At 41.6% G+C, this 24,207-nt stretch overlaps 1 long non-coding RNA gene across 1 annotated transcript in view; it reads left to right on the top strand.

Annotated features, from left to right (window-relative positions):
* The window catches only part of LOC311227401, a 224,417-nt gene that overhangs the window by 75,102 nt on the left and 125,108 nt on the right, over positions 1-24,207 (top strand). Inside the window, exon 2 of the long non-coding RNA XR_014619594.1 lies at positions 16,289-16,479. This is a non-coding gene — a long non-coding RNA (uncharacterized lncRNA). The remainder of the gene's footprint in view (positions 1-16,288; positions 16,480-24,207) is intronic.

Below are 24,207 nucleotides of genomic sequence, written 5' to 3'. Positions count from 1 at the left end.
GACACACAAAACCCCAGAGCATTACAATATTTCACCCATGGAACGATGTGTTGGGGATAAGGGTTCCGCACAGACAATTATGTTTGTTACTTTCCTGTCGGCAAATGAGTTCCTGTTAGCTAGCAAGTAGCAAGTAAGCAGTGTTGACGTTTAAGTTAATGTTGAATAAACGTTTAGCAAGATTTTATTTTGTGTTGAATAATTTCGTCACGTTAGTGTCACATGATATCCATTAACGTGGCGTCTCGTCTCGTTTTCGTCAGGGAAAGAAGCTTCGTTGACGACCATATTTAGTCATCATTTTCCTTGCCTAAATTAACACTGGTCGACTGACATACATTTTTCAGACTGATTGATTGGTTGATTGATTTTTTCCCCATCTTTATTCAAAAGATATTGAATTCATGTGTGTGCGTGTTGCGTCACTCTGCCTCAAGAGGGCACCAATGCGACTTTTTTGCACCTCCCTTCCTCTGTCTGGGCGAGATACACCCATGTCATGTAAGATAAGATAAGATAAGATATTCGTTTAATGATCCCCTTTGCGAAATTCAGGATGTGACACGCAGGTACAGTATAACCTCAGGCTGGACATGTGCTCAGCTCATATAACTACTCCTAGCAAAGGAATAGCAACATAAAAGCTTTCTTCCACTGTTACACTAATAGAAGTGTGGAATAGGTTTGGCAATGCACAGTCCCTTATTGATTATTTGGTCGAACATTTTCCTACTGATAAAAAACAATAATGATCCTCTCAGGTGGAAAGATTTCTCAGTTGTAAGAAATAAAAACCCTGTAGGCTAACACATACACTAGTCTCCACTTCTCGCAAGTCATGAAAAAAAGAGTATATGAACAGGTCGAAAAGTACCTTGCGGAAAAAAATCTAATCTACGAATTCCAATCTGGCTTCAGAACATCCCACTCCACTGACACATGCCTTCTCTATTTGAACGACCACATCAAACAAGAGGTAGACGCGGGCAAATACTGCGGCATGGTCATGCTGGACCTACAAAAGGCCTTCGACACTGTCAATCACTCCATTCTGGTTGACAAGCTAAAAGCAATTGGTTTTGATAGTCTATCAGTGAGCTGGATACAATCCTACCTGGAGGGGAGAGAACAGATGGTGGAGGTAAACGGTACCCTACCCCCCCCCCTCCCAGTGAGCTGTGGTGTTCCACAAGGAAGCATACTAGGACCGCTACTGTTCCTAATTTGTGCAAATGACATGTCGTCAGCTTGTGACTGCAACTTGTTCCTGTTTGCGGATGACTCAGCCCTGCTGGTCTCTGACAAGAACAAGTTACAGGTTGAAAAAACCCTCAGCTCGGAACTAGGCAAAATCTGCATATGGCTCGCCGATAACAAACTATCATTACACATGGGCAAAACAGAGTCCATTCTCTTCGGTTCAAATAACAAACTCAGCAAGACCGACGGCTTCTCAGTTACAGTGGGTGACAATATTGTCACAAGCAAAGATGAAATTACCTACCTGGGTTCCATCCTAGAGGCTAATCTTTCCTGTGACAAAATGGCATCCAATGTAATAAAAAAAGTCAACCAACAAACTCGATTCTTGTACCGGATCTCCTCTCTGGTAAACAAGAATATCCTGAAGACTCTGGCAGGAGCACTCATTCAAGGGTACTACGACTATGCTTGCACCTCATGGTACCAAAGCACCTCAAAGGCACTAAAAACCAAATTACAAACATCTCAAAACAAACTAGTCAGACTACTGCTTGACCTGACTCCTAGAACCCACCTCACCCCTGCCCACTTTGACAACCTAGGATGGCTTAGAGTAGACGACAGAGTACAGCAACTTGCAATGAGCCTGGTCTACAAGATACACTACACGACCAAAGTACCCATGTACATGTCAAAATACTTCCCAAAGGTCAGTGAATACCACGATCACAACACCAGAGGGAGCTCCACAAATCATGTTAAACCCAGATTCGGCTCAAACAAGGGACTAAACACGTTTAGCAATTATGCCACATCAATGTGGAATGCCCTACCCAAAGCTGTAAAGGAATGTGAATCACTACCCACTTTCAAAAACACTCTCAAAGAACACCTACGGGAGACTGCTATTCGAAACTGGCCCCTACAAATGTCCTAACCCAGTTGTACAGTAAATTACCATGTATGGCTTTGTCAGTATTCCAATGTACAGTGTACAGTGTCCCCCACCCACCCCCTACTCAACCCCCCCCCACCTCCAATGTACAGCCCCCCCCCCCCACCCACCCAACCCCACCCCACCTACCCAACTTCCCCCAATGTACAGTTTCTACGTCAAATGTATATACACTCTTTTGGACACTTTTTGTATCACAAACAGTACTGTATTTGCAAAGCAGGTATGTCATAAATGTATAGATGTAGCAGTACTGTCTATCTGTATGTCGTGTGTGTCATATATGTTATGATGAATTGAAAATGGGGGACCCTGGTGTAAACAAGACGAAAGTCTTTCTCTGGTCTGCATCCCCTTAACAATTGTATGTATTGAGCTGTACTGTACTGTACCCATTCTGCAATCTGTTAATAAACTTTTCAATCAATCAATCAACGCATCTTTTAGTGTAGAAACATGATTTGCAATTGAAACAGCTGCTCTCTCACAGATGCTCTCGACAGCCAATAGTAGCCTACAATAGCCTAATCGCTCTATGATCATAGTTAATTGAATCCCATCAGATATCTGCCAAAATGGAAAATATCAATCCCTGACCATAGACATAGTAAATCGGCTATAATGTATCCTTGTTTTACCATCATTATTGGACACAATTGTAAATAGGCTAATCAATATACCACGTAGACAATATAATAGCTAGTCTAAGGCAAACAGAGCAGAGAAGAATGCTTGGATCTTGCCTGTCAAAGTGCACTGAAACGCCAAAGCCAAAGAGTGCCGTCAGTCACCAGCGTTTCTATTGCGGTCTGCAGTCACATTTTGTCATCTGACAGTGGAAAGGCAATGCTCACATAGCAGTGAAGGCACAGAAGAGCAAACGTCATTGCACGGATATCAAGCGCAACTTTCAGTGCCTTCTGATGTGCTGTAAGAACCTCACAGATCATCAGCTTTTGCTTCGTGGCGTCGTGTTGCTCCACAGCTGCTGTATAGAGCCATGACTAAATGGAACAATTTGCCGGATCACTCTAAAGAAAAAACAAAATCAAGTTTCAAAAGACAATTGAAAAGGCATCTAGAAACCCAAAGATTGTAAGTTAATGACACAGCAGCGCACACATTTAGCACACACACAGACACACACAGACACACACACACAGACACACACACACACACACACACACACACACACACACACACACACACACACACACACACACACACACACACACACACACACACACACACACACACACACACACACACACGTGAGTAAGCCCCTCATCAGTGCGATTCATTCTTCTCTTTTATTTTCATTTCAGGTAGTTGTACCTTAAGATAATTGAAGGCTGGCATCTGTAAATGCAGATATAAGTACTTTATTCTTATTTATTATCATTATTATTATTATTATTATTATTATTATTATTATTATTATTATTATTATTATTATTATTATTATTATTATTATTATTATTATTATTATTATTATTATTATTATTATTATTATTATTATTATTATTATTATTATTATTATTATTATTATTATTATTATTATTATTATTATTATTATTATTATTATTATTATTATTATTATTTTATTTCCAATGAAATGAAAATCAGAAAATAAGTGGTATATGATGGAAAATATGAAAGTCAATGCTTGAAGGAAAATAGACTGGAAATCAGTTTTATTTTTATTTATTTACTGTTCTGTAAAAGTCTTGTAGAATGTAATGTTTTATGTTTTGTGTGGACCCCAGGAAGACTAGTTGTTGTCATGCAACAGCTAATGGGGATCCTAATAAACTCAATAAACTCAATACTCCCTGACACGCATCTCGTCCTGACCTAACTACTGGAGGAGAGCGGGTCACTTTTCTGACACGCATGTTTTGATACATAGCCTACAACTACTGTACATGGATGCAGTCAGAGTCCTTGTTGCATATATGAGTTGTATGTATTACTGCAAGAACACGTGATAGTGCCAATATCATCTGGTAGTGGTCAAGACCTCCATTGGATGCCTTTATATATCTATATATCTATATATCTGTCTGTCTGTCTGTCTGTCTGTCTGTCTGTCTGTCTGTCTGTCTGTCTGTCTGTCTGTCTGTCTGTCTGTCTGTCTGTCTGTCTGTCTGTCTGTCTGTCTGTCTGTCTGTCTGTCTGTCTGTCTGTCTGTCTGTCTGTCTGTCTGTCTCCTGTCTGTCTGTCTGTCTGTCTGTCTGTCTGTCTGTCTATATCTATCTATCTATCTATCTATCTATCTATCTATCTATCTATCTATCTATCTATCTATCTATCTATCTATCTATCTATCTATCTATCTATCTATCTATCTATCTATCTATCTTCTGAGAGTGAAGCTTGGCACAACACCAAAGAGAGGGACAGAAGCGGAGAAAGAAAATAGACAGTGACATACTGTAGAGCGAGAGAAAGAGAGAGAGAGAGAGGGGGGGGGGGAGGGACTCATCCATTCTTCCATTCACATAGGCAGGGCACCATTCATCCTCTCTCTTCATTCATCCTCCAGTCAGTGCCATTGCCTCTCGACCGTCTGTTCTCTTCATATCTCTGCACTGTGCTGCTGCCACACGGCCAGTTGAGCTATGCGTGTGATGCGTTGATGTGTCATAACCCCCCCCCCCCCCACACACACACACACACTGTGCGCTTGAGGGTGGAATAATACAGTGAGTTGACAATGCCATTTTAGTCTTTATCCCAGTAAAGACAACGCTGGTCCATTTGAACATGTCAATTATGCTGCCTGCTCGCCAGAATAAAAGGGATGTTCTGGTTGTCTAATAGCAGCCCAATCTTAGGAACACGCCAACATTTGGGGAAATTAGCTTACCGTCTTCTCCAGAGAGAGACAAGAAGATAGATACCAGTTTCCTCTCTGTGCATTCAGTAGAAAGCTATCTGGCTGCATGTTGTGTGTGTGTGTGTGTGTGTGTGTGCGTGCTAGTGCGCGCTTGTGTGTGTGTGTGTGTGTGTGTGTGCGCGTGTGTGTGTGTTGTGTGTTGGTGGTAGCGCTAGGTCATGGTGTAATCCTGCTGCCGATAGCACTCTGCTCCGCTCCACCTATGGCCTTGTGTTCTCTCAGCTGACAGCTGCAGCCGCCGTGTGTGTGTGTGTGTGTGTGTGTGTGTGTGTGTGTGTGTGTGTGTGTGTGTGTGTGTGTGTGTGTGTGTGTGTGTGTGTGTGTGTGTGTGTGTGTGTGTGTGTGTGTGTGTGTGTGTGTGTGTGTGTGTGTGTGTGTGTGTGTGTGTGTGTGTGTGTGTGTGTGTGTGTGTGTGTGTGTGTGTGTGTGTGTGTGTGTGTGTGTGTAAGGGACAGAGGAAGGAGGACCAATAGAAAGGCTTGCTGAAAGGGGCAGGGCATGACCCCTTGCGTAGATGCACACAAACACACACACACACACACACACACACACACACACACACACACACACACACACACACACACACACACACACACACACACACACACACACACACACACACACACACACGCACACGCACACACATGCTGGCTGGCTGTGGTAGTGAGTTTCCTGTGGGACCGAGACAGGGAACTGAAACCTGGGCTCTCCACTGCTGAGTCAGGGATAAAACGTGTGTGTGTGTGAGCGAGAGAAAGAGAGAGAGAGAGAGAGAGAGAGAGAGAGAGAGAGAGAGAGAGAGAGAGAGAGAGAGAGAGAGAGAGAGAGAGAGAGAGAGAGAGAGAGAGAGAGAGAGAGAGAGAGAGAGAGCACTGGGTGATTTGCTTCAGTTTAACAAGGGGGATTTGGGGTTTGGTGAAATAAGTGTTTTCATTGTTCAAGTTCAAGTTTAGAATGTTATGCAGTCTTGACTGAGCATACAGGTGTGTGTGTGCATTTATATTCATGTGTTTTTACAGTATGTGTGTGTGCTGTCATCGACTAAGTACATTTTTAGTCGACTAATAGTCATGGAGTTTGTTGACTCACTCGTTGATTGATTGATTGATTGAAAACGTTATTAACAGATTGCAGAATGGGTACAATACAGTACACCTCAATACACACAATTGTTAAGGGGATGCAGACCAGAGAAAGACTTTCGTCTTGTTTACATCAGGGTCCCCCATTTTCAATTCATCGTTGATTTAATCTGATCTGTACAATTGTAGTTTCCCACATGAAATCACGCAAGAAGGACCTCTCAAAATCTGGCACTTACCAGAGGTGTGCTTATCGTTTTTCAGGACATACTGTAACTCTTTAATAACTATTTTTGTTCAGCGTGGAACAAAGACAGTCAGACTAACAAACTAACAAAGTCTTAGTCTACTTAAGATCAAACCAACCGCAACCTACTGAAGATGGGATAGCACATGGGGTTTATAGTATGTGTGTATGTGTAAAAGAGTGAATGAGTGCACGTACAGGTGTGTGTGTGTGTGTGCTCTTATCTTAATGCCCTCATGACCCCTTGTATCAGTCTTGGCACCGATGTGGTACATGAGCTGTCGGAGTTACACCTGCTTTTATCAATGATTGATGGATTGATCCCACGGTCAGATACATCCCGCTATCTCCCATTCAACCAGGCCACGCCGGCCTCCACAGCTGTTTCCAAATGGATTTTACAGTTAAAGGAACAGGCCGACATTATGGGAAATACACTGACCGCCTTCTTCACAGTCAGACAAGAAGATGGATACCAATTTCCTCTCCGCGCATTCAGTCGAAAGCTATCCGACTACAAGCTAGCTTAGCTTAGTACAAATGAATAGAAACAGATAATAGCCTAGCTTAAAACTCCGGGAGAGGTGTTTTTGGCCAACAGCTAGGCTAAAACTAAAGACATTTCTGTATTTTTTTTATTCCATTTTAGTTCGTTTTGTAAGTACACAATATGCCATGTTTAGACGGAGAGAGTCTGAACAGAAACCGCAGAAGTCGTCTTGCGGTCTCACTTTTAATTTTGCGTTTAGACTAGTGTTTTGGGAGGGAATTCTTCGTGCAGACGAGGCTGTAAAAGTGTGGTCGACTCGAGACAACGGAGCCCCGCTAACCCATACGCTACACGGCCTCAGGTCGTTGAGACAACCAGGCGTGCTGTGAAGACCAGCCCTACTCTGCCTCTGATTCGCAGACTGTGGGTGGGGGAATGTGATTGGACCAAAGCAGAGTCACACACAGGGACCGAAACTAGAGAGCGCCACCCGCCATTTGCGCTCAGTTTTTACGTTTGGCGCCTCCCACTGAGACGTCTGAGCGCCGTGTGACGGGCAATCAAATAGTCATGTGAAAACCGAAAATCATGATCCAATTCTTTAGCGGAGTTCTCACTCGCTGTCTCAGCAGACATGAAGCGCGCACCGCGCACTGCTGCTGCCACCCCCTCCCAGTCCCCACCTGTTTCTGTATGCTGCATGTAAACAGAGGCTATTGCCTCCGAGTCACCGTGACGTTAGTTAGCACTGCTGCTCCTACCCCTGGCTGTATGCCTGCATGTAAACAGAGGCTATTGCCTCACTGTGACGTTAGTCTAGTCAGTGTGGGACCTTCGTGAGATAACGTTAGCTACCGTTACAAAATGACCCAGTCAACTATTCACTTAGTTTAATACACGAGGCATTGTGTAACGTTATCCAGCCGGCTAGCTACGGATAGCTCCCGACATCAACAAATCCTCCAGCAATAGTCCAGTGCATAATACCTCCGTTGGCTAGGTAACTAGTCACTACGAAATGTCGCAGTAAACTAAATAGTTCACTGAGGCGTTGTCCCAACGCCATCCAGCAGTAGCTACAGATAGCTCTTGGCATCAATGTCCTACAACAACATGCGTATTCGAGTCCCTGGTTTACATCGCATGGGGGTCCAGGTGCAGCGCCGGAGAATTCTTTTGCATGCTGAATGTAGCGTTTAGGGTCCAGCTGCACCCCCGGAGAATCCTTGCTGGAGCTGGAGGCCACTCGAGTATACACACAGACAGTGGAGCTGTTTGCAGACAGCGAGGTGGCGATGTCTCACAGATAACACAATCACAAGTATGATTATATAATATATATATTTTATTAAAAAAAAATCTATATAAAATAATAATAAAAAAAAATTTTATCAAAAAAAAGTTGGCGGGTAAGAAATATGCTTGGCGGGTAGATTCTTCCCATCTACCCGCCACTGGCCGGTGAGTCAAAAAGTTAATTTCGCTCCCTGGTCACACACAGACAGTGGCTCCAGTCACTAATAGTTGTGATAGCCGCTGGACTGATTCTTGTGTATTTAAAAGTACTGCCAATGTAGCCTTCAAGTGATCTCCGTGGATAGAATCAGACATGCTTGTTCGCTTTGTTTACGCTTCTAGGCTACTGACGTAAGCAGTACGTGATGAGAACCTTGAGAACCCTTTCGTCATAGTTTTATGCGGTTTGACTGTTCAGATGATAGCGCGAAGGTGTATCGTTTCTAGGATTTCACTTTTTTCACTTCAAAAACGGCGTTGCCGTATGAACAAAAGGCACAGCCGGAAAAATATTTAGCCGGATTCACCCGCAAGCGTTTCCATCTAAACTGCGCCTCAGTTTTCGTTTTTTTAAATACATTTTTGTCTAGTTTGTGTTTTTATTCCAGTTAACTACAATGTATTTCCACACCTAGTTTTAGTTTTTAGTTTAGTTTTAGTTAACTACTGTATAATAACATTCGTATACACAAGGGTGTATACCAGGGTGTGTGAGTTTCACATACGTGTGTTTGTGTTAAATTAGTAACACAGTGGGGAATGACATTGTGTAGTATCTGTTTCTATCTTCAGTCCTGTCCAAGTGACACACGATCAGCTGACCTGATTTCTGTTGCCATGGTAATGACTTTGTTGTTCACAAGTTCGACTTCTGAACAGCCCTGCATCTTGACCTCAGGACACCACACCACCCCCTACCCCCTACCGTTGCTAGGGGAAACAACCTTGGTGGCTGTAATGAAGAAGAATACACCAGCGCTCTCCTGTCTAAGGTGTACTTGTATGTCAAGCAGTACAAAATAAAAGGACATTTATTTTTCAACCAATATTTACCCAAGTCAAAAAGTGTGTTAAAAGTTTTACCCATCTGTACTTTTCTGAGAGTATACTTGCAATGTTTTCTGGTACCTCTTATGTGCTTTCATGTACTAATTCAAAGCAGATGTTTAGTATAGTCATTTATCTAAGTAATAATCTAAGTACAGTAATGAAGATATTTACCAAACTTAAGTTGTACTTTATTAAAAGTGTACTATTTTGATAAGCAAAGTAACCAAAAATACATCAAAAGTATACATTCAATATATTTTAGCACATCTTAAGTACAACTTTTAACACACTAAGTACAACTTAAGTGGTTTCAATTCCACACAATGTTAGTATTCTTTCTGAATACATAAAAAGTAGACCGACGTCAGGAAGACACACACACACGAAGACACACACACACGAAGACACACACACACGAAGACACACACACACACACACACACACACACACACACACACACACACACACACACACACACACACACACACACACACACACACACACACACACACATTTATTATACTTTATACTTATAGCACATGCTAATGAAGTGCTAATGAAGACCACAAAGGTGGTCAATAATCAGAGGTCCATTCAGGACCTGGTCAAACTGGACGTGGTCACTTGTCCGAATGGCTTGTCAAATGATGCTCGTCGGATGTTTCGTCTTGTAACTCGAGACTGGAAGCACACAATAGGTTGAGTAGGATGGCGATCAAAAGGCGGCAAATTCAACTTTCCAACAAATGTATTGGTTGATCGGCAAAAACGCAGCCTGGAGCCGGCAGACGAGGGAAAGTGCTGCGACGTGCGCGCCCATGCCTGACAGCCCGTTATTTTTTATAAATTACCATAAATGTGAAATGTACAGTGGTACAGATATATATCAACAACACTTCTATGCAAGGAAATTGTATCTTCAAATAATAACCCAAATGTAGGCACTGTATACACTCTATAATCATAATCATAATCATAGAGTCAGTATGTGCCCCCCCCCCCCCCCCCCCCCCACCACCACACACATACACTTGCAAAAATAGCAACGCTGGTCTAAAATCTGCCAGGTTCCACAGTACAACAGACACAAATGGAACAATGGCAACAGGAGCTCACACACAGCACACATAGAGAGACAGTATCTTCTGGACGGATCATGCAATACCTAAAGGCATTTCAGCAAATTGCAACCTTGCTCAACACCACAGACGAACCGGCTAGCCCCGGCGGAGGAGTCGTGACTAACCTCCAAATAGCAACTTTTGAAACTGTAGAAAAAGAATGTGGAACACCCTGAAACAAGTGTGTGATGCAGGTAAACAAAGCATGGTTACCATGCCGACGGCCCACGGGTGTATAAATAGCGGCATGTGTTTGTTCTGAATAGAGAGAGAGAGAGAGAGACGACTCAGTTGCCCATCCAAGCATACTGTATGGTTGCTGTAGTATGGAAAATATCACTACACACACAGAAATGCACATACTGTACTGTGCAATGGCGAATGTACACACATATGCGCACACACACACTAGGGCTGCATGATTAATCGATTTTAAATCGAAATCGCGATTTGGAATGATGCAATTATAAAAAAATTAAAAATAAAAACGCAATTATTATTATTTTCTTTTTTAAACTTTTTTTTACATTTGTTTAACCAGGAAGTCCCATTGCGATTTGAGATACAAGATCGGTTTGGGAGAGGGAGGTAAGGGGTTTTAGATTGTGTGTTGTGAAGTTTAGACTTCAGAGGGGGAGAGTAAAGTACAGAAAAAAGGTACCGTTCCCAGGTAAAAAGAAAAATTGTCAAGACCCGAAAAGACCCATGCGTAGGCCAGATGCAAGCCACATTTTACAATAATTTTTTTTATATTATAACCGCAAAATTAATCGCAATCGCAATATCTGTCAGAAAAATCGCAATTAGATTATTTCCCAAAATCATGCAGCCCTAACACACACACACACGCGCACACACACACACACACTCTCACTCTCACTCTCACTCTCACTCTCACACACACACACACACACACACACACACACACACACACACACACACACACACACACACACACACACACACACACACACACTCTCTCTCTCCCTCTCTCTCTCTCTCTCTCTCTCTCTCTCTCTCTCTCTCTCTCTCTCTCTCTCTCTCTCTCTCTCTCTCTCTCTCTCGCTCTCACAGGAAGTCTAGTCTGCGACACATTGGCCAAGACCAGAGGCTTATAATTCAGTCAGTAAAGATAGAGTAGAGACTTATAGATCAAGATAGAGATCAAAAGTATAGTTTTTATATATTTAAGTACATCGTAAGTACAACTAAGTACAATTGAACACAGCTTTAGTATACTTTCTGAATACATAAAAAGTATACTAAAGTACTTTCAGAAAATAATATGTAAGTATACTTTTCTCTTTTTACTTGGGGCATTTCCTGAGAGTGCATGATTAACCCTTTGTGGCACTGTTGGAGCAGGTGGAGGGGTCCAGTGCCTTGCTCAAGGACCCTTAGACAGGGATGGACAAATAGGCTGCAACAGGGATCAAACCCATAAGCTTGCAGTCACGGTTCAGTCTCAGTCTCTAAATACCGGGCCACCTGGGAGATACAGAGAAACACTGTTTACAACGTTGGCCTGGGTCCATCGCTTGGCTAACACTCTTGTCAAGGCAGAAACCTGTGAAGGCCTTGAGTATACACAGCCAAAGTCAATACATCAACTGTCATTTCTACCAGGGATGGCTTAAATTCAGTCAATTCCAAGAAGTGGTTGCCATATCTTTACCCGTGCTTACCTAGAAAGGGTCCTTTGATCTTTGCCTGCAAATCCATGATAATATGTGACAACTTGCAGAGTCTGTCGGTCGGTCCACCCCAAAATCGCTGTAAAATTATTCTAAAATGTACGTGCTAGAGACATTTGCCTCAATGATCGATATTGGCATGCTAAGTCATCACAACAAACATCACACCAATCGGCCACATGGTGGTATAACAAAAGGTCTAAATGTACTCCTTTTTAAAGCTGAGACCACTTATCGATATATCGATAATTATCGATAACTGCGTGATATCGATAAGTGGTGTCACATATCGATATATTTGCATATATATTTCTTTTTAATTTCTATTTTTAAATACCTTATACTATACTAAAATACTAGGTCTTGTGGCATGTTTTAGTTAAAACATCCCCATTTCATGTAAATTCAGTTGAATTGCAACTCTGCACTGTGCATTCAATATGCAGTGCACTCCTCCATCACATCCAGAGACCATCGACTATAAAATGAGGAGGATCACTGTGGTAGTTTTGAATGGGGAAATCTGTAACACTAAAGATGGTGGCAACGACAAAGAATTGCTGCAAAATAAACATACATTTAATAATAATAAAAAAACAATTAAATAAATGTATTAAAAAAATATATATTAATACTAATATAAATATCGATATTTATCGATAATTTGATTCCGATTTATCGATTCTTCCAAATGGTCTCAGCCTTACTCATTTTACACAGTACAGTAAGGGTGCTTTTACACCAGAGCTGTTTGGTCCGGACTATCGGACCAGAATTCGATAGTCTGCTTTTTTGGGGTGGTGTGAATGTGCAGTCGAACTCTGGTGCGGACCAAACACGCAAACTCTGGTCCGCCAAAAAACATAGGTCTCGGTTCGCTTCATCGGACCAAACGCGGACCAAATATAGGAAGTGACCTGATAAACTGTGCATCTTGGGTAGAAGGAAGAAAAAAACACTGCGTCACGCGGCATTCACTGCAAAACAAGCACACTGTAAACATGTCTCGTGGACAGACTTGGGCGAATGTCCGAATGATGAAGTGAAAGCCCTGATCGACATATGGGCAGAAGACCAAATAAAACAGCTGCTTGTGGGCACTCACAAAAACAACGAGGTGTACAAGTTGTTTAGCGAGAGGATGGCGGTAATGGGTTATAATCGAACGATGGATCAATGCCACGTCTCTTCTACTATCACGCTTCTTGCGGCTGTTTGTGTTTTCGCGGATTTCACTTCCTGAAGGGGAGGGATTTCCACTCTCCATTGTGTCCAATAGACGAGCGCCCTTTTCGACCGCGTGACATTGTTCAGAAAGTTTGGTGCGCTTGACAAATTGCAATGTGAATGCAGATGAACCAAATGACGAATGCAACAATGTTGCAACTTCACCACCAGAACCGCACCGAGTCCACCAAAACTATATGTGAAAGCGCCCTAAGTCTGACTGACAAAGGACTTCATACCTTGTCACTGGAACCGCCCCATGTCCACCATTTAGCATTTCAGATGAAAATCTTAGTTTAAATTGATTGTATCACACTTGCCATTACCATGCGGGACTGATACGATAAACATCGATTGGATTTTACATGTCATTTTCCATACCCAGGGCTAAATATAGACGTGTGCGAACCGGAGAAATAATTTACGAGCACATGTGCGAGTAAAGATTACATCCTGCAAGCTGACAGTGCAATGATCTTCAGGTCAGTGGCTGCATTGAACAAAAGATCTGCTCAACTGCCCTGCCAAGTCCAGTTAATCCCTTAGTAAAGAAAACCCCTTTAACTTTAGTGATGTAAAGGAAAATGAGCACAGGCAGGGATGAATGTCACTGAGCAGCAGGGGTGTAAAGTACTTGAGTAATTGTACTTCGTTACAATACTGTTTTGGGGGATTTGTACTTTACTCGAGTATTATTAGGTCTGTATACTTGTACTTTTACTCAATTACATTTCAGAGAAAAAGAAACATACTTTTTACTCCTTACAAGTACAAATCTCGCAGGTCCAACAATTTTAATTAGTATTATCTGTTTCTCTGGCCGAACTAACGTTAACGTTATTAATCCTGCGGCCAATCAAATCCCCATCAATGGAAAATTAACCCATCCATACCCATGCTGATTGGTCCTTGTGCAAGACTAGAAAGTGGGGATCTTTGATTAAACACCTGCTACACCTGCTATCAGAACAATAGACAGTCAGAAAAAAAGTTTGTACTTTTACTTTGTACATTTCAAAGTCGAAACTTTTTTACTTTTACTCAAGTGTGTTTTTAGCCAGATACTCTGACTTTTACTTGAGTACCACTTTGATACATATACTTTCGCGCAAGTATTAATTTCTGGGTACTTTTTACACCCCTGCTGAGCAGTGATTTATGGTGAATGGCTTACATTCCTTGGCAACAGTTGTCTCCTTCCTTATGTAATAGAGAAGCAAAATTATCATCCACAGCAATATTAATGAAATTAATACGCCTCCTTTGTTATATTCCTGTCATAATGCGTCAGAAACGGATGACAAAAACGAACGGCTAAGTTACAGCAGGTTAAGAGAAAAAGATACCTTCATGTCAGGGTTTACAATTTACTGACTATAATATAGCCTACAATAAATCTGCCGAGAATGAAAGGTAGAGTTGTTTTGGTTCTTGATATTAAATTTTCTCCTCCACCAAACGTTTTAGAATCAGAACAGAGATTCGTTAAGAACAGGATTTGATAAGCAGAATCGATAAAATACAAACGATACCCAACCCTACTGAAAATAAGTATCGGTGCCAACATTATTCACTGTGCTCCTAAATTTCTTTGTGTGCTCCTTGGGGGAAGAGTAAGCATCAAGCCCTGATACCTGATACCAGAGATTGTGATTAGGGATGAACCGATCCGATATCCTTTTTTTATAATAAGAAATAAAATAAGAAATAACAATTCATCACTAAGTTAGGAAAGTAATGTTTCAAGTCAAGCCTGATGTTGCCTTGCACAAAATAATGATCCCAGTCTCTTCCACACAGTGAGGCATACAGTTTATTAATTGAACATAAACTCTTTTATCCAAACGACAAATCATCAGGAAGGGCACAACTCTATCAGCTGAGTGTTGCATGCTACAGTGTAGGTTAGTATATTAGGACAAGTGCATGACAGTAAGGTTAGTTAGGGTTAGATTTTTTTCATTTTTCTTTTTCCATTTCAGATAATGGTATCGAATCGGTACTCGGTATCGGCCGATACCCAAATCCAGGTATCGGGACTGAAAAAGTCGGATCGGTGTATCCCTAATTGTGATATAATCAATATCAAAAGAAAGGCCTAGCTACTTTTCACCCAGGCCTAGCTACCTTTCACCCAGGCCTAGCTACTTTTCACCCAGGCCTAGCTACCTTTCACCCAGGCCTAGCTACCTTTCACCCAGGCCTAGCTACTTTGCACCCAGGCCTAGCTACCTTTCACCCAGGCCTAGCTACTTTGCACCCAGGCCTAGCTACCTTTCACCCAGGCCTAGCTACTTTGCACCCAGGCCTAGCTACCTTTCACCCAGGCCTAGCTACTTTGCACCCAGGCCTAGCTACCTTTCACCCAGGCCTAGCTACTTTGCACTCAACACTCCACCAGGAAAGGATCCCATTCAGGCAGCGAATTTGGGGAGTCTGTTCACCAAGCGGCTGTGTCTCAACCTCATTACACCAAGGGGCTACTGTGTTTCTACTGTGTTCCTACTGTGTTCCTACTGTGTTCCTACTGTGTTTCTACTGTGTTCCTACTGTGTTCCTACTGTGTTTCTACTGTGTTCCTACTGTGTTCCTACTGTGTTCCTACTGTGTTTCTACTGTGTTCCTACTGTGTTCCTACTGTGTTTCTACTGTGTTTCTACTGTGTTTTTTACTGTGTTCCTACTGTGTTTCTACTGTGTTCCTACTGTGTTCCTACTGTGTTTCTACTGTGTTCCTACTGTGTTTCTACTGTGTTTCTACTGTGTTCCTACTGTGTTTCTACTGTTTCTACTGTGTTCCTACTGTGTTCCTACTGTGTTTCTACTGTGTTTCTACTGTGTTTCTACTGTGTTCCTACTGTGTTCCTACTGCATTTCTACTGTGTTTCTACTGTGTTTCTACTGTTTCTACTGCATTTCTACTGTGTTTCTACTGCATTTGTACTGGTTTTCTTTTTACATCCGAGGGAAGAGCTATGACTTCTTTGTGCTAACAATCTCTCTCTCTTTCTCTCTCTTTCTCTAGGGAATGGTGAGAGCACCTGGACACAGGCTGACGTGGAGAGACAGTGTGTGCAGCACGCGGCATAGTGCTCTCTCATTGTTGGAGAGATCCATACCACCCACTAGGAACAGCAGCACTGATTGGTCGCCGGCCTTCAACTGAACGGCAGGCTCCACCCACTCTGCCAAGCTTGCTCCACCTCCCCAGCTCTGGTAAAGTTTTAAAGACTCAAAAACATTTATTTGACGGTTCCTCTTGGAGGCTTTTGACTATGAATATTGTTATTTGTGCAAAACTTGTCATTAGAGTGCCTTTTTCCCCTGGAGATATAGAGGTTCTCTGTACTTCCCTGATATATTGAATTGCGTGTGTGATGTCACTAATAGGTCGAACCTATCACGGTTCAATATGTAGTAACTTGACACCTTTGCTTCAGCGCACACTGCGCATATGAGTGATATCGACATACCTATAAGCTGCCGACTTGGATTTCCTGGTGAATATCAATGGGCGCTTGTTTCCAATTTGCATATTCATAGATCCTTGCCATTTTAATGAGGATACAGATGTAGAGATGCTGCTAAAAGTTTATCAAAAAGTAGTTTATTAAACAATTTGGTGGAAAAGCCATATGTATACATACGATGTTATTTAATATAACATTTCCTAAGGGTATAAACACCAATTCTGAGTGCTGAAGTTGAAATAGTTAATTCTGAATTCTGGAACCCCTAGCCCCATGTCATACTCACCAGTCAGGTTGCTGAAAGAGTAGAGTCCTTTCTCACCACAATTCATGCTGTGCTTCAAGCTGCTTTGATTCGGGTGCACAGGGCAGTAGGCTCCAGGGTTTCTTGGCCCCATGACATTAGTTTAGTGGCCCTCCAGCCGGAGCTGTGATATGTCCTGTATGAAGCACTCGACACTGAGAAAGGACTCTACAATTCAACAACATCACTGGCTAGTGGCATTGCTCGTGAAATAGTGTCGAACTTGAGTGTTACACTCTGTAGACATATTAGCATGATAGGTTGAAATATAAGTAGCATAGTAGTAAGGTACACAATATTACGAAGGTTATTTTTTGTATTCTTCTTTAAATATTTCAGATATTGTTTGAAGAGGTGTGTTTTTAGTCGATAACAAAAAATTGGCCAGGTTTCAGCTGTTCTGACTGTGGTGGGGAGTTTGTTCCAACATTGTGGAGCGAGGACCGAGAATAGCCTGCTTCACTTTGATGACCCCACAGGAGCTTGGATAGGAGTGGGTCTGAGGCCGCCAGAAGATGCAGAGCGTTAGGGGTCTTGAGGGAGTGTAGTTAGAGACAATTGACCAGAGGTAGGAGGGAGCCATTCCCCTCACTGCACGGTATGCTACAGTATTGAAGTATATTCATGCAGCGATGGGAAGCCAGTGCAGCTCTCTAAGAAGTGGGGTAACCTTGGTAGATTGGAGATCACAGGCGTTCTGTATCAGTTGAAGTGGCTTAGCCGGTAAACCAGCTTGCAGTGTGTTGCAGTAGTGGAGGCGAGACATACCTGTTGATCGCAGGAGGAAGTTGGGTGGCTTCATTTGTCAGGAAGGGGCGGATCCTTCATCCTGCTCAGGAAGAATCTGCAGGTTCTGGTTGTTGAGGCGATGTGAGCGAGTTCAGCCGGTCGTCAAAGACTACTACACCTTTAACGTATTGTCAGAGTTTGGAGTACCAATCCAATCCATGGTTTTCACAGAACAGTATAGATTTGATTTTTTTCATTTGAAACCTTTATTTATACAGGGAAGACAGTTGAGAGAGCAAGCTCTCTTTTTCAACATCACCCTGATTACAGCATTTGGACATAGAACACACATTGCATATAGTATACATAGGTACATACATACATACATACATACATACATACATACATACATACATACATACATACATACATACATACATACATACATACATACATACATACATACATACATACATACATACATACATACATACATACATACATACATACATATATACAAGCACACATCATGTTAAATAATGAATTGCAGGGAGAAATTAAATCTAAATTAAAGATAATAATAATAATAATAATAATAATAATAATAATAATAATAATAATAATAATAATAATAATAATAATAATAATAATAATAATAATAATAATAATAATAATAATAATAATAATGTACATATCAGTTAACAGCTAAGAGAAGCACGAACAGTCCATACATAGCATGTCTTCAATAAGGACACTAAATGATTTTAAGGACACAAGTTTATTTCACCTCTGCGGGGCATACAAACTAAAAGCACTTTCTCCTGCCTTGGTGTTCACTCGAGGGGCATCCAGGCGAACAAGAGCTTGTGAGCGAGTATGTTGTTCCATGACCCTAGAAGTCAGCAGTGAGCACAGGTACTCGGGGAGTTTACCAGACAAAGCTTTATATACAAATAAAAGACTGGTGAAAACGAAGCGCGCTGTGGTAAATAGCGTCTAGGGACATAGTCAAGGACGGATAAAATAGATGACTGTACAATAGGTTTTCTGCTAGCAGCGGAAAAACATGATTTGTTTCTGAAAAGGACACCAATCTGACCTCTCAACTTTTTGCTACGCGACCATTAGTTTGGAATCACTGCACAGAAATGATTGAGATATAAACCATGTTCCTGCTACATGCGAAACCAGGAGAACATTGAAAGGGTTAAACCTTTGTTGTGTGGCAGTGAAAGGGTTAACCTTCTGTATTGTCGGAGTGAAAGGGTTAACCCTTGTGTGGTAGTGTGGTAGTGAAAGGGTTAAGTGTCTTTTATCTGAACACATTACATGTGACTCCTGGCCTCAGGTCTTAGCGTTGAGGAAATTCAATGATACAGATAAGAGTATTTCAGAATCAGATTCACCTATATTGGATAAATAGATACACATGGATGTACAGGAGTTTGTCTTGGGTGACTGCTTTGCCAAATACTAGCATCTGTATCAGCGCATCCCCGAAGGTCTAAAAACCTGTTTGCCAACTGAAAAGCTAAAGAGCGGAAAGAGGATGATGTATGGTAAAAGTTTTGACAGGCGAAGGCCTCGCCTCGTGAAGCACAGGGGCTTGTTCACAGATCAAGGCACTCCGGCGCGTAGGGAGGTCTTCAATGATCTATGTTTCACTGATAGTACAGTAGTGCAGCAATGTTGTACTTCTTTAAGTACACACACACACACACACACACACACACACACACACACACACACACACACACACACACACACACACACACACACACAGCTTACGGTGTGGTTTTCCTGTGTGTGTGTGTGTGTGTGTGTGTGTGTGTGTGTGTGTGTGTGTGTGTGTGTCCAGTGCCTCGAGGTCACGTCTCCTCCCACGCTGGAGTGAAAGCAAACACCGCATCTATTTTCCCCCTCCATCATCACACACACAAACACACACGTACACACACATGCAGACACACACACACACACACACACACACACACACACACACACACACACACACACACACACACACACACACACACACACGCACACACACACACACACAGAGGGAATATCTAGTGCTGACTCACTGAAGTCTGAGCTGTTCTGACCCCCCACTCTCTCTCTCTCTCTCTCTCTCTCTCTCTCTCTCTCTCTCTCTCTCTCTCTCTCTCTCTCTCTCTCTCTCTTCTCTCTCTCTCTCTCACACACACACTCACTATCTGTCTGTCTCTCTCTCACTTACACACACACACACGCACGCACGCACACACACACATGCACACACACACTATCTCTTTACCCTCTCTCTCTCAGTGGCGAATATTCATGGAAGCCAAGGGAAGCCAAGCTTCCCCAAAAATATAAACAGTAAAAAAAATTAAAAAAAATTAAATTTAGCACACACTAAACTTTCAATCAAACATTGTGAGCGGGAATTTGGCCCCATAATTACCCATGCAATCAGAACATGGCGGGAAACACAAAAGAAATATCCTAACCCTCAAGAATGGCATAATCACACTCCCATATTCAATAACAATGCACTCTTAATGGGAAAACGCCCTATAAGATTCCCTATATGGGAAGAGCAAGGCATACACTCATTAGGGGATATTTTTAATAACCAGGGCTTCTGTAGTTATGGCGAAATATGCACAAAGTTTAACCTCACCGAGTCCACATGGCTTTTTTATATACAGTTACGACTATGTCTGAGGTCTCACGGTGTTCCATTACTCATACCAATTGAACACCACAGATTCCACAAATTTTTCTATGAAGGAGAAACATTAGGAGGTTTTGTATCAGGTTTTTATTATCAATTACTAACGTCCTCGTATGAAACCCTTCAACTAGACACTGTCTGGAGGAGGGATATACCAGACCTGGAAAATGACTTTGATTGGCAAGGAGCCTGGGCAAATGTCCGACTCACATCAAGGAACCCGGATCATCAACAAATCAATCTGAACTATATTCACAGGACATACTTGACTCCTATAAGACTGTGCAGAATGGGGCTTAAACAAGACTCCAAATGCTCCCAATGTACAAATGGGGACGAAGGAACATTTATACACATGTATTGGGACTGCCCACCAGTTAAGGCATTCTGGAAAGATGTGTCCCAACAGTTATCAAAACTCGTATCTTGGAATATACCTGTACACTAGGGGTGGGACGATACATCGATCCAGATCGATACATCGATGTAATTATCAACAATCGAATCGGATCGATGCAATGTAATAAGATCGATTCATATCGATACTCTTATTTTGAAAATCCTGTGGCGAGTCTCATATCCTCCCAAGAACAACAGCAGTAGCTCCGTGTGTGTAGACGTTACAGCATAGCATTCTCCCTTTCTGTGTGTGTGTGTGCGCGCGTCTTTGGAAAGACCAGATGAGGTCAGAGGAGTTTGATGTTTAAATGTTATTTAAACATAAACAATATAATACATAATAAATGTAGGCCTATACATGATCATGCAACATCAACAAATTGTTGTAGGAACGGTTTGGGAGAGGGAGGTTGTGAGTTTTGAGTTCCAAAAAATGTAGCTTAAAGTTTAAAGCTCAATATATAAAAACGTGGCACTTTACAGTGAACAGGAGGTCTATTTGTATTAAAAACAATAGATTGATTTTCCTTTAAATGTCTGGAAGAGCTCAAAAATACAAATGTCAAATGATATTTTCATTACCTTTTTTTTGTTGATCTAAATGTTACTGATTGTGTTAAATGGGCATATAATATCATCTCATATCGATCGCAGGCACCTGAATCTAATCGTATCGTATTGTATCGTGAGAGACTTTGTGATATCGGCAAATATCGTATCGTTGTCCAAAGAATCGATATCGTATCGTATCATGATGAAACTGGTGATTCCCACCCCTACTGTACACCCCTCGGTATTACTATTGAATGATGTTTTTGAGTTTGCAGTGAATCCACAGCTAAAGAGATTGTTTTTATCGGGTATCACAGTAGCTAAAAAGCTGATCGCATCACGCTGGTTTCAACCGGAAAAAATTTGCCGGAAAGTTTGGTTTCTTACATATCTCGATGTGATATATCAAGAAATATCTACAGCAAGAATTCTGGGTCTCAATGAATCCAAAATGTCAATGTGGGTAGAAGTGGTGGAGAGAATAAAAGCTAGCTTATAATGGTAGTGTCTGGTTAGGAGTGAGGGATAATGGAGGTACTATCCAAGGGGGGGTCCGGGAGGGGGGGGTTCGAGCTGGAGCATATGTGTGTAGGGTTTTAGAAAATAGGTATTATGGGTATATTCTATACTAACATTTATATAATTTTATATAATTTATATAATTGTAATTTTTTGGATATACACTGTATACGGTCAAAATGTTATTATGGACTATTTTTGTTTTATCTTGTTTCTGTACTTGCATGTAATTTTAACCACCTTGACTGAAAGTTTCATTATGCATTATGTGTTGAGTACTGACTTTTAATAATTTTTGTTCTGCAATAATAAAAAAAAAAAAAAAAAAAAAAAAAATTTAAATACATTATTTTTTTTATTTTTTTATTATTATAGTTTACAATAATTAAAAAATCTTTATTTTTCATGTCTGTGTTATAATAATTTTCTCCCTCCTGGAGAAATTAACCGAACGAGCGAAACTGCGCCCACTCTCTCTAACACTGTCACTGTGGCCCATACTCACTGACTCACAGTCTGCCAGCCTGGAGGCTCACGAGATAAAGCTGGGAACAAGGTTAGGATGCTAGGCTGTTTTTTTGTTTGTTTATTCATCCTATTGCTTAATTATTAGCCAATAAGATTCAAGCTGGGTTGGGCTTAGCTCCTAAGCCTTAACACGGCCCAGCTTGGTTCTCTAGGTAGGGGAATATATGCTAATTTTGCGTCTGGCCAATCAAATCACATTAAAAGCAAACGTGACCAAACGTCTTCACCTCGCGGGCACTTTGGAATATGCAATGAAGCATATAGCACTTTATTAGCAACTTATTTTTCGCCGGCGGGATCTTTACTGAGGACCAGCACAGCACACCACTGTGGATATTATGATTTAACAAATCTATCTGTCCAGGAGGAGGACCACATTATTGGCCAGGTAAGCAGCCTAGCTTGGTTTCTAACTAACGTTATCAGGCTAGCTTGGTTGCTATTGCTAACTAACATAACCAAGCTTGGTTGTAGCCCCTTTCGTGACTGCGATGCAAGCCAGGGGCTCGAATACGCAGTCACTTATGGCTCCGTAGTAGCCAGGTTAATTTGCACCACCAAGTACTGCTTAAAAGCTAGCGGTGGGTCCAAAATATATCAGATATAAATTTCAAAGGTACCCAGCGTTCCATTAGGGTTTCACACACACACGTGGCAGGGTTTGAAAGCTCGGCGTTGCTAATAAACATTTTAAATCATTTTTATAAACGAGTAAAAAAATCAATGAGCTAGCCTTCGCTAAAATGGCTGCTTCTGCATTTTACAGTAGGAGCGCTGTGATTGCTGGTCGCACCAGACACGTGACAAAGCAGCCAGCAATCACAGCACGTAAGTTTCACCACGGACATAATTATGGACCTGTGATGTTTGTTTGGTTTATTTAATTCTTTTTGAGGCGTGCTGTCCTATAAATGCCAAGTAATAGTTGTTTCATGGACCAAGACCACAACAGTCTCCTCTCCTATAGCGTCAAAGCACAATACCTGTTGGTTTTTAGTTCACTCATTGTTCAGGGAAACACATTGTTAATGACTTTGACGGATTGTGAATTTTGTGATTGACTCAAATTATATTTATTTGGAAAAATAAATATAGTCAATTTATTTGAAGAGTCAAAACTGTTCTCTTGGCTTTGTTTTGTTCATAGTAGTAACGCTCATGTCATGATAAATCTGGTTAGGTCAAAACTACAGGAATATACATACAAAAATAAATTATAATACAATACATATATATATATATTATCGGTTATCGGTATCGACCTTGAGGAGCAGAAAGTTATCGATATCGTCACGAAAGGGGCTAGGTGACTGCTTGGTTGGACTGGCCGCCGAGCCATACTGTACATGTTGACTGCTTGGTTTGACTGGCCGCCGAGCCATACTGTACATGGTGACTGCTTGGTTTGACTGGCCGCAGAGCCATACTGTACATGGTGACTGCTTGGCTTAAATAAAATAAAATGTGCATCCTCTGTTATTTTACCCATGCGACGCCACTGTCTCTCACACACACATACATACTATCTCTTTCTCTCTGTCTCTCTTCCTCACACTGTCTAAAACGCCCTGTCTCTCTCTATTTCTTTCTCTCTCACTCGCTGTCTTTCTATCTTGTCCACATCTCTCTTAACTAACTCTCTTTCTTTCTCTCATCAATATCTCTCTCCACCTCTCTCTCTTACTCTTGCCACCTCTCTCTATAACTCTCTCCCCACCTCT

The sequence above is a fragment of the Notolepis coatsorum genome (genome assembly GCF_963971535.1).
Source record: "Notolepis coatsorum genome assembly, chromosome: 4".
Lineage (NCBI taxonomy): Eukaryota > Metazoa > Chordata > Actinopteri > Aulopiformes > Paralepididae > Notolepis > Notolepis coatsorum.
This window is presented reverse-complemented; position numbering and strand designations above follow the sequence as displayed.